The sequence below is a fragment of the Puma concolor genome, chromosome C2 (genome assembly GCF_028749965.1).
Source record: "Puma concolor isolate L17-30 chromosome C2, mPumCon1.1.hap2, whole genome shotgun sequence".
Lineage (NCBI taxonomy): Eukaryota > Metazoa > Chordata > Mammalia > Carnivora > Felidae > Puma > Puma concolor.
Genome location: NC_141675.1, coordinates 27,449,683 through 27,462,521, shown reverse-complemented (window position 1 = coordinate 27,462,521; position 12,839 = coordinate 27,449,683). Strand labels below are relative to the sequence as shown.

Sequence of the window (12,839 nt, the reverse complement as noted above, 5' to 3'; positions counted from 1 at the left end):
AACAACCAACAAAACTAAAAGGCAACCAACGGAATGGGAAAAGATATTTGCCAATGACATATCGGACAAAGGGCTAGTATCCAAAATCTATAAAGAGCTCACCAAACTCCACACCCGAAAAGCAAATAACCCAGTGAAGAAATGGGCAGAAAACATGAATAGACACTTCTCTAAAGAAGACATCCGGATGGCCAACAGGCACATGAAAAGATGTTCAGCGTCGCTCCTTATCAGGGAAATACAAATCAAAACCACACTCAGGTATCACCTCACGCCAGTCAGAGTGGCCAAAATGAACAAATCAGGAGACTATAGATGCTGGAGAGGATGTGGAGAAACAGGAAGCCTCTTGCACTGTTGGTGGGAATGCAAATTGGTGCAGCCGCTCTGGAAAGCAGTGTGGTGGTTCCTCAGAATATTAAAAATAGACCTACCCTATGACCCAGCAATAGCACTGTTAGGAATTTATCCAAGGGACACAGGAGTACTGATGCATAGGGGCACTTGTACTCCAATGTTCATAGCAGCACTTTCAACAATAGCCAAATTATGGAAAGAGCCTAAATGTCCATCAACTGATGAATGGATAAAGAAATTGTGGTTTATATACACTATGGAATACTACGTGGCAATGAGAAAAAATGAAATATGGCCTTTTGTAGCAACGTGGATGGAACTGGAGAGTGTGATGCTAAGTGAAATAAGCCATACAGAGAAAGACAGATACCATATGGTTTCACTCTTATGTGGATCCTGAGAAACTTAACAGGAACCCATGGGGGAGGGGAAGGAAAAAAAAGAGGTTAGAGTGGGAGAGAGCCAAAGCATAAGAGACTGTTGAGAACTGAGAGCAAACTGAGGGTTGATGGGGGGTGGGGGGGAGGAGAGGGTGGGTGATGGGTATTGAGGAGGGCACCTTTTGGGATGAGCACTGGGTGTTGTATGGAAACCAATTTGACAATAAATTTCATATATAAATAAAAAATAAACATAAAAAAAAAAAAAGAAACTCAACGATAGTAATACCATAATAATAGAAGACTTCAACACCCCACTCACAGCAATGGATAGATCATCTAATCAAAAAATCCACAAGGAAACAATGGCTTGGAATGACACACTGGACCAGATGGACTTAACAGATATATTCAGAACATTTCACCCTGAAACCGCAGAATATACATTCTTCTCCAGTGCACATGGAATGTTCTCCAGAATAGACCATATACTGGGGCACAAAACAGTCCTAAGTAAGTACAAAGAGGCTGAGATCATAATGTGCATATTTTCAGACCACAATTCTATGAAACTCAAAATCAACCACAAGAAAAAATTTGGAAAGGTAACAAAAACTTGGAGACTGAAGAACATCCTACTAAAGAATGAATGGGCTAACCAAGCAGTTAAAGAGGAAATTAAAAGTATATGGAAGTCAATGAAAATGATAACAACACAACCCAAAACCTCTGGGATGCAGCAAAGGAGGTCATAAGAGGAAAGTATATAGCAATCCAGGCCTTCCTAAAGAAGGAAGAAAGATCTCAGTTATACAACCTAACCTTACGCCTTAAGGAGCTGGAAAAAGAACAGCAAATGAAACCCAAAACCAGCAGAAGACAGGAAATAATAAAGATTAGAGCAGAAATTAATGCTATTGAAACCAAAAAAACAGAACAGATCAATGAAACCAGAAGCTGGTTCTTTGAAAGAATCAACAAAATTGACAAACCACTAACCAGTTTGATCACGAAGAAAAAGGAAAGGACCCAACTAAATAAAACCAAGAATGAAAGAGGAGAGATCACAACTAACACAGCAGAAATAAAAACAATATTAAGAGAATATTATGAGCAATTATATGCCAATAAAATGGGCAATATGGAAGAAATGGACAAATTCCTAGAAACATATACACTACCAAAAGTGAAACAGGAAGAAATAGAAAATTTGAACAGACCTATAGCCAGTAAGAAAATTGAATTAGTAATCAAAAATCTGCCAAAAAACAAGAGTCCAGGGCCAAATGGCTTTCCAGGGGAATTCTACCAAACATTTAAGGAAGAGTTAACACCTATTCTCTTGAAGCTGTTCCAAAAAATAGAAATGGAAGAAAACTTCCAAACTCTTTCTATGAAGCTAACATAACCTTGATTCCAAAACCAGACAGAGACCCCACTAAAAAGGAGAACTATAGACCAATTTCCCTGATGAACACGGATACAAAAATCAAGAAGATATTAGCCAACCGGATCCAAAAATACATTAAAAAATTATTCGCCACGACCAAGTGTGATTTATACCTGGGATGCAGGGCTGCCTCAGTATCGGCAAAACAATTAACGTGATTCATCACATCAATAATAGAAAGGACAACAACCATAGGATCTTCTCAATAGATGCAGAGAAAGCATTTGACAGCATCCTTTCTTGATAAAAACCCTCAAGAAAGTAGGGATAGAAAGAGCATACCTCGAGATCATAAAAGCCATATATGAACGACCCAATGCTAATATCATCCTCAACGGGGAAAAACCGAGAGCTTTCCCCCTGAGGTCAGGAATAAGACAGGGATATCCACTCTCACCACTGTTATTCAACATAGTTTTGGAAGTCTTAGCCTCTGCAATCAGACAGCACAAAGAAATAAAAGGCATCCAAATCGGCCAGGAGGAGGTCAAACTTTCACTCTTCACAAATGACATGACACTCTATATGGAAAACTCAAAAGATTCCACCAAAAAACTGCTAGAATTGATTCATGAATTCAGCAAAGTTGCAGGAAATAAAATCAACGCACAGAAATTGATTGCATTCCTATACACCAACAAGGAAGCAACAGAAAGAAAAATCAAGGAATCGATCTCATTTACATTGCACCAAAACCCATAAAATACCAGGAAAAAATCTAATCAAAGAAGTGAAAAATCTATACACTGAAAACTATAGAAAGCTTATGAAAGAAATTGAAGAAGACACAAAGAAATCGAAAAAGATTCCATGCTCCTGGATAGGAAGAACAAATATTTTTAGAATGTCAATACTATCCAAAGCAATCTACATAGGCAATGCAATCCTTATCAAAATAACACCAGCATTCTTCACAGAGCTAGAACAAATAATCCTAAAATTTGTATGGAACCAGAAAAGACCCCGAATAGCCAAAGCAATCTTGAAAAAGAAAACCAAAGTGAGAGGCATCAAAATCCCAGACTTTAAGGTATACTACAAAGCTGTAATCATCAAGACAGTATGGTACTGGCACAAGAACAGACACTCAGATCAATGGAACAGAATAGAGAACCCAGAAATGGACCCACAAATGTATGGCCAACTAATCTTTGACAAAGCAGGAAAGAATATCCAAAGGAAGGAATAAAGACAGTCTCTTCAGCAAGTGGTGCTGGGAAAACTGGACAGCGACATGCAGAAGAATGAACCTGGACCACTTTCTTACACCATACACAAAAATAACTCAAAATGGATGAAAGACCTCAATGTAAAACAGGAAGCCATCACAATTCTCGAGGAGAAAGCAGGAAAAAACCTCTTTGATCTTAGCCTCAGCAACTTCTTACTCAACATGTCTCTGGAGGCAAGGGAAACAAAAGCAAAAATGAACTACTGGGACCTCATCAAAATAAAAAGCTTCTGCACAGCAAAGGAAACAATCAGCAAAACTAAAAGGCAACCGACGGAATGGGAGAAGATATTTGCAAACGACATATCAGATAAAGGGTTAGTATCCAAAATCGATAAAGAACTTATCAAACTCAACACCCAAAAAACAAAGAATCCAGTGAAGAAATGGGCAAAAACACGGATAAACACTTCTCCACAGAAGACATCCAGATGGCCAACCGACACATGAAAAAATGCTCCACATCATTCATCATCAGGGAAATACAAATCAAAACCACAATGAGATACCACCTTACACCTGTCACAATGGCTAACATTAACAACTCAGGCAACAACAGATGTTGGCGAGGATGCAGAGAAAGAGGATCTCTTTTGCTCTGCTGGTGGGAATCCAAATTGGTGCAGCCACTCTGGAAAACAGTATTTTCAGTCCTCAAAAAACTAAAAATAGAACTACCCTAAGACACAGCAATTGCACTACTAGGCATTTATCCATGGGATACAGGTGTGCTGTTTCAAAGGGACACATGCACCCCCATGTTTATAGCAGCACTATCAACAATAGCTAAAGTATGGAAAGAGCCCAAATGTCCATTGATGGATGAATGGATAAAGAAGACGTGGTGTATATATATATACAATGGAGTATTACTCAGCAATCAAAAAGAATGAAATCTTGCCATTTGCAACTACGTGCATGGAACTGGAGGGTATTATGCTAAGTGAAATTAGTGAGTCAGAGAAAGAGAAAAATCATATGACTTCACTCATATGAGGACTTTAAGAGACAAAACAGATGAACATAAGGGAAAGGTAACAAAAACAATATAAAAACAGGGAGGGGTACAAAACATAAGAGACTCATAAATATGGAGAACAAACTGAGGGTTACTGGAGGGGCTGTGGGAGGGCGGATGGGCTAAATGGGTAAGAGGCACTAAGGAATCTACTCCTGAAATTATTATTGCACCATGTGCTAACTAAACAGATGTAAATTTTAAAAAATAAAAAATAAAATTAAAAAAAATGATTCTCTCTCTCCCTCGCTTTCTGCCCCTCCCCCAGACTTGTGCTCTCTCTATCTCTCTCTCTAAAAAGAAAGAAAGAAAGAAAGAAAGAAAGAAAGAAAGAAAGAAAGAAAGAAAGAAAGAAAGAGTATACATAATTTAAGCAGTTGAATAGAGAGTAATATAAATTTAATAAAAGAATAGTGGGATTTGCTTTAGTGTGTTGTACCCTAAATGAAAATGTGTAGTGAGGTGGAGTTGAATATCAATATAAACTTTATCTAAATAAAATGAAAGACACTGGACTCCTTAAACTAATACTCCAGAAGCAGTATTATATAGCAACCATTTTATAAGGGCCTAACATATCCCAGAACCTCTATTAGTTCTCCCTGAGCTTTAAGACGCATACAAATCACCCAGGGATTTTGTTTAAATTTTGATTCTGAATATTTGGGGGAAAGTGGTAACTACATCAGAAGCATAGTTTCTGCATCTTCCTTAAATTCACATGGAAAGCAGAGCAGCTAGATAGCAAAACCAAAACAATGACCAACGTTTTCAACAAAGTTAGGTGGCAAGGTGTCCCTTGAAACCTAGAAATACAAGGAAGTGGAGACAAACCACAGTCACCATGTGACCTGCACAGTATCAGCATCTTTGTGAGAAGAAGCAGAGGGAATCAATGGAGCAACTGAAGGACCCCATAACAGAAGAACTTCAAAATGGCCCCAAATTACTTACTGAAAAGCACAGTAGACCCATTCAAGAATAGCTTCTGAAAGTATTAGGGGATCTGCCCAATCCAAAAGCTGCATGAATGCAAGAAAATCCCAGGGTAAGCCCCAAAGGGTCTGGAGCAGAATATTCCAGGACTGTCCAATACAATTTTTTTGCAATGTCAGAAATATTCTATGTTTCTGTACACAATAACCAGTAGCCACATGTGGCCACTGAGCACTTGACATGTAGCTAAGGTGTCTGAGGAACTGAATTTTCAAAAGAATATATTTTTTTTAATGCTTATTTATTTTTGAGAGAGAGAAAGAACATGAGTGTAGCAGAGGCAGAGAGAGAGGGAGACACAGAATCCAAAGCAGGCTCCAGGCTCTGAGCTGTCAGCACAGAGTCTGATGTGGGGCTTGAACTTGTGAACCATGAGATCATGACCTGAGCCGAAGTCAAACGCTTAACCGACTGAGCCATCCAGGCACCCCTCAAAAGAATATGTAAAAGCAAAGGTGAATGTATTCTTTCCACCTTATTGTCCAAATATACTATCATGTTTGCGGGAAGACTCACAAAAATTTAGAAGTAAAGTTTGGGTAAATTTCGTCTTGTACATACCAGCTCTTTTTAATTACTTTCTTCCATCATTGAGCACAATGTTTGAAAGAAGATCATCTGCTCTTCCTCCTGTGTGGTGGTCCTATGTCCTCCACACCATAAAAATTTGGCCAATGGAAGAACAGAAGATGGAAGCAACAGCAAGGGGAGAGAGGAGGACAGGGAGATCACAGTGTGGTTGAGGAGAAAATGAAAGGGAAATGTGTTTTTCTTTTGCATCTTTAGCTACTCTTGGGGTCATGATCACAGATTCCATATAAACTATAAAGTTTGGGAAATGAACATGGGCAGTGTTCAAAGTTGGGGTGAGAAGGTGGATTGGCAATGGAAATGATGATTCAAGTATTCCTCCATTGCCGATTGTTATTCACTCAGCCGCTCCATAAAGGCTGGATACGGCAACAGCCTGCACCGCTTCACATTTTGATGGAATGGCTGTGCTCCAACTGCTTTAATCATCTCTGGTAGTTTCCATAGGGTCTTTTAAGATGGACAGAGCATTAGGAGTATGGAATATATGAAATTAATACAAGGCCTGCCTATCTCCCTTCTTTAGGTTCCATCAGCCTCTCCCTGCTCCAGTCTATTTTTAAACACTGTTTAACAGAGTAAACAGATAAATAAAAATCTTTAATTCCAACAGTAAGGCCTTGGGGAGAACAGTTCCAAAGTGGCAGCATATGAGGAGCTTAGCAGACCCGCTCCTTAGCAAAACAGCTGTAACTAGTGAAAATTACCAAAAACCCCCAACAATTTAATGTCACTGAAAATTGTCTTAAGGGCATACTGTAAACGAGGAGACATTTATTCAAAAAAATCTATTAAGTCTCTGTAAAAACAAGAGTTTGTGGCACCTAGCCACTCCCTCAGCTTAATGTGACAAAAATTTCACTCTGAGCAAATGTGGCCGAGAAGATGGGGCTCCCCCTTCCTCCAGAAACCAGTCATGGGCTTGGATATCTCTCCAGGAGGAACAAGCTTCTGGCATTTCTCATCTCCCCAGCTTTGTTATACAGATTAAATGCCAGGTGAGTGTAACCAAGACAGTAATGGCTCCTTTCCTCTACCTAGTTCCTACTAGTAGAATGGGGGCTCTACCCCAGGAACAGCAGACAGAGAATACTGGGGTGCCCTGATCACCTTTGCTCATGGGGTAGAGGTTCCACCCCAGAAGAGGCAAGCCAAGAAGAGAGGCTACTGCCCCTGGCCAGTACCCTGCTCATGAGCTGGAGTGTCACTCTAAGTGGGCCATGTCCCTACTTCCATCTCCTGAGCAGTGCTCAGATATTTTGCCTAGGGCTAAGACAGGCCATAATAAGAGAGGGTTCAGAAGCTCTCCCCAAAGGGACTGATTTTATTTGGAACAGAGTGTAGGAAATTTAAGCCTAAACTCCACTCTCAGAAATGATGAAGATTTTGGTGGCAAGCAATTAAGAGGAGATTGGCAGTTTCATGAGCACAATAAGCTACTTCACCAGAGAAAGTCAGGGAAAGAGATAGTTAAAAATATCCAAATTTCAAACCTGAAAGACTGGCCTCAAAAACTACATTTGCAAAGAGGCTCAAATTTAATTGGAACAGACTGGAGAGCAACCTCAAGGCATTGTTGAAAATAATAGAGCAATAAGTTCGCAATTAGTTAAGGCTAACAACTGGGTGTAATACCAGCAGAAACAGCTCAACAGAGAGATAGGGAAAGGGACAGAGAGCCTTTCTAAAACCACGGTCATCCCAATGCTCACTGCACACGTGCCCAAGGCTATACTCTTTGAGGAATGACACTAGAGGTTTCACATTGGAAGGGAAATAGGTTTCAGTAGAATAATCAGGTATGTCACTAAGTGAATAAGGAAGCAAACGATAGCAGGGCACGTGGGTGGCTCAGTTGCTTGAGCACACAACTCTTGATATTGACTCAGGCCATGATCTCACAATTCATGGGATCAAGTCCCATGTTGGGCTCCATGTTGACACCACAGAGCCTGCTGGTGATTCTCTCTCTCTCCCTCTCCCTCTGCCCCTCCCCCACTCATGCACTCTCATGCTGTCTCTCTCAAAATAAATAAATAAACTTAGAAAAAAAAAGAGAGGCAAACAATAGCAAGCCTCAGAGAGGCGGGAGGAATGCAAAGAATAAATATTCAGAGTTGATACAATGCATTATCTAAAATGTTCAGTTTTCACTAATAATGAGATATGCAAAGGAAAATATCCATATACAGAGAGGGAAAGCAGGAAATAGAAACTAACTGAGAGGTCTCGGATATCAGATTTAACAGACAAAGACTTCCAATCAACATCATTAATATGTTCAAAGAACTAAAAGAAACCATGTTTAAATAAGTAGAGTATGATATAAATGTGACACCAAATGAAGAATATCGGTAAAGAGATAAGAAATTATACTAAAAAAAAAGCACCAAATAGAAATTCTGTAGTTGAAACGTAACATAACTGAAAGAAAAAAATTCGCTACAGGGGCTCAACAGTAGACTTTAATTAGCAGAAGAATCAATGAACTTGAAGATAGATAGACAGATATTATACAATCTGAAGAACACAGAGAAAAATTAAGAAAAATGAATAAAGCCTTAGAGAAGTGTGGGAGACCATGAAGCACACCAACATATGCATAACGGGAGTACCAGAAGGCAAGGAGAGAGAGAAAAGAGAAGAAAAAATACACAAAGAAATAATGGCTGAAAACTTTTCAAATCTGAGGAAATACATCAATCTATATGTCCAAGAGGCTCAACGGACTCAAAGTAGGATAAATGCAAATCCACACCCATATACACTGCACCCTAAAAATGCTTAAATACAAAAACAAAGATAAAATCTTCAAAGAAAACATTAAATAATGCTTAATAAACATTACTGGTTGAAAAAAATGATTGTATCCAAGTATAGAATACTATGCAAACATTTAAATGATATGTAGATACATTTGTTAATGCAGAGCAATATTTCCTTTTGCTAAGTGAAAAAAAGCAGGTTGTAAAATTATAAACTGTATGATTTTTTTTTTTTGTAGTGACAAATACACTTATTTGGATAAAGTGTTTAGCACATTAACTGTCAATCACAGAGTATGCACTCGATAGACAATTCTGGTTCTGTTGCTGCGGTTGTATTATGAACTTTAGTAAAACTGACCAGGCTGGATATTATCTCCAGATTTTATATCAGTCATTTCATGCTAGTCATTGAAAGCAGGTATTAATATCCAAATCTACTGCACTTGACTGAAATGTTTTCCTACTTCGCTTCTGTTGGGTGAAAATATTGACACCAGTTGTCACTCCCTAGGAAGGCATTCCTTGCCTAACAGCTTAGTTCTAAATCCACACAAGAATTTCTCAGACCATGGGAAGGTGAGAGAAATGGGCTCTCTTGCTCCAGAGCTTCCTTCACCAAGATGGAGCTGTTGGCTGCCAGCTACTTGCAGGCCCCACATTAGCTACACGCACTACTGCCAAGTTGGCCTTGGTTTCCTCAATCCTTCACCAGAAAACAGACTCGTTCTCCACTCTGGCCCCTTTCCCTGTCCAGTTTGGGAACGCTCTCCTATGAGGATACTTTCTTAGTTCTGGTAGATCAGGCAGGTGCCAGTTCTTTGTTTTCTTCTACCTGTAGCTAAGCCTTGTCTGACATTTCTGCCCAACATCACTAAAGTCTGACTTAGAGTGTGAACTAGACTCCTACCATGTCTCTTAAGCAGCCAACCTTTGGAGCAGATCTCTGAGAAAAATCCTGAGAGCTTCGCATTACACTCTGATACCCCTACTATGCCCACCATCATTCCCTCCACTAAAATTGTCCAAAGAACATAGGGGCACAAGATTAAAGAGCCATCTGGTTGCCTTTCACAAGAGAGATAAGTCCAACAATGAAATATTCTGTTTCTTTTCTGTTTAATTATAGAACCATTATTCCAATAGTATTGTCCTTTATTTGTTTCTCCTACCAAAACAATAAATTCTAACTATTCAAAGTTTAAATCAGTTTCAAGAGCTGGCCTAGGAACCCAACTCCTATATTATATTTCTTCTGTGGGGGATAAGTGTTCAGCAACTGCTTATACAAATCAGCAGTGTTCAAAGTACTGCTCTCAATGAACCTAATTATCTTAACCTTCTAGTGTTTATAAACTTTTGGAACCTCACCCACTTTTAAGAGAGAGACTTCTCTTTACTTGATTGCTATAAATAAATGAATCCCAAAAGGTTTAACAGATTGCAGAAAGAGGATAAGGTTAAAATGGGCAAACATTAGCAGATGAAATATAATTAGTAGTATACCAATTCTTCATTAAGTATTATAGATATCATAAGTACAGCTATTAGTGTTTAAACAAAACACCTGTCAATTATTCACAAGTATTTCCAAATATGTCAAATATTCCACAGTAAACATATGCTACACACTGAGATTCGGAAAACAAATTCTCAACCCCATTCAATCTATTTTTTCTGAGTGCCTCCCAAAGATTACTCATCACACTTATGTATATGCCACTATAATTAATAGTTCTCTGTTATTCTTTCCACTTTAGGTTTGGCAATAGAAATTTCATTACCAGATAAGCCTGTTTTGATTCAGATACAACTAAGGTAATTACCAAATTCATAATAAGGTGGTTATTTGGGGTCAGGGTGATGATAAGTCCTTAGCTTGTACTTGCTGAATAGTTAATAATATCTGCAAGGAGAGCTGACCTAATGCTCACAAAAAATACATTAAAATTCTCCTGCATTTTTATATTTGGGAGGTTTTAGGTTTTTTTAAGTTTTGTCTGAGACAAATACCATTTTTATAAGCTTAAAACATTATAGCAATACTATTCTTATTCTATAGCTCTGTAATTCTGATATTCTTGATAATTCCTATATTCTTTATGATATTCCTATAATTCCCATATTAGGAATATTCCTATAATTCTTTATGCAATACTGATATTCCTATAATTCTTTTGCAATATTAGGAGCAGGGTTTTTTTTTTAATGTTTATTTATTTACTTTGAGAAACACAGTGTGAGTGGGGGAAAGGCAGAGAGAGAGAGAGAGAGAATCCCAAGCAGGGTCTCTGCTATCAGCACAGAGGCGGATGTGGGGCTCAAACTCATGAACCATGAGATCATGATCTTAGCTGAAATCAAGAGTCAGATGCTTAACTGACTGAGCCACCCAGGTGCCCCTAAGAGCAGATTGTAGGGGCGCCTGGATGGCGCAGTCGGTTAAGTGTCCAACTTCAGCCAGGTCACGATCTCACGGTCCGTGAGTTCGAGCCCCGCGTCAGGCTCTGGGCTGATGGCTCGGAGCCTGGAGCCTGTTTCCGATTCTGTGTCTCCCTCTCTCTCTGCCCCTCCCCCCGTTCATGCTCTGTCTCTCTCTGTCCCCCCAAAAATAAATAAACGTTGAAAAAAAAATTTTTAAAAAATAAAAATAAAAAAAAAAGAGCAGATTGTAAAAAAAGAACTACAATAGACCCAATGAAGACCAAAAGAACTGTGTGCTTTTTACTCTTCCGTCTGTGGGTCCTGTTGCCCAAGTTTCTGAGGAGACCTACATCTGATTCGGCAAGCAGATGTAGATACCCGACCAAAAGAGCCAGCCTTCTTGCTACATGTAATTCCAAAGGCTTAGCAATGGGCTTCATAAATTAATTTATTCTTAATTCAAATGAAAGGATGTAACATCTTCCTGACGTACCATGTAATTTTAATTATGAAGAAATTATAGATTTGAACCTATTTTTAAATGTCCAAATAATAAACAAAATTAAGTGCAAAGAGAGTTGTAAATATGCAACCCAAATCCAATCCAAAGCCCAAGATTGATCTTCTCGAACTGAAGAAAGCTACTCAAAAAAGAGCAAGAAGACTTCCTAAGGGGCATCTAGTAGTAGATGCTCGATAAAGCAAAATCTAAAGAAACTCATTTCCTGGAACATACCTTTGTGGTTTTTGTTCATTTTGTGTTTGTTTTGGGAGGAGGGTATTAGGGGAAGGTTATGATAGAGGAAAGATGGTAGGTAAACTGGAAAAGACCATCAGGGTAGAAATGGGCTAACAATGAAAAAATAAAAACCACTGAAGAATGTAGAAATGAATAATCACAAGAATGAACTGAAGGGACAGGATGGATGGCTATCTGCCATAGCCAGACCTAATGTTGACAGTGTTCTCTCCCACTTGGGAGGCACCAGAACAAGAACACGAGTAATGACCCTTGTGAAAATCCAAAGTCATATCCACTGTTGTGCTTACTTTTCCCTAGCTGCAGGAAAGGTAACTTTCTACTTTATCTTCTTTAGAAGAATGAAGTAGACATAATCTTTCACACTGCTCATCTTTGAAAGCGCAGAAGTACTTAAGTTGATTTGCATACAATAATTATTTACTTAATTAACAGGCTCTCAACTAGATTGTCCTTTCAACCCTTAACAAGCTGAAAATTATATGATTCCTCTTCAAAGAGAAGAGATTTTCCCTAAATAGGATCTATTGCTAACAATAGAATACAATTTTCCACGAGGCTTCTGTACTGAGATTTGACTGGTTCCATGACAAAGAATGAGAGATTCCTTTGGTACAAGAGCACATATAAATGGAGAAATCTCAGATGCATCTATCATTGAAAACCCAGACATTTTTTAATTTACATTTATTCTTAAAAGCTAGTATCTTCAGTAAAAATTCTTATATGCAACAAGAAGAAAAAAAATAAAGCTGGGGGCGCCTGGGTGGCGCAGTCGGTTAGGCATCCGACTTCAGCCAGGTCACGATCTCGCAGTCCAGGAGTTCGAGCCCCACGTCGGGCTCTGGGCTGATGGCTCAGAGCCTG

At 38.8% G+C, this 12,839-nt stretch overlaps 1 protein-coding gene across 5 annotated transcripts in view; it reads right to left on the bottom strand.

Annotated features, from left to right (window-relative positions):
* The window catches only part of NEK11 (NIMA related kinase 11), a 284,063-nt gene that overhangs the window by 184,930 nt on the left and 86,294 nt on the right, over positions 1-12,839 (bottom strand). The gene's annotated exons all lie outside the window — the stretch shown is intronic.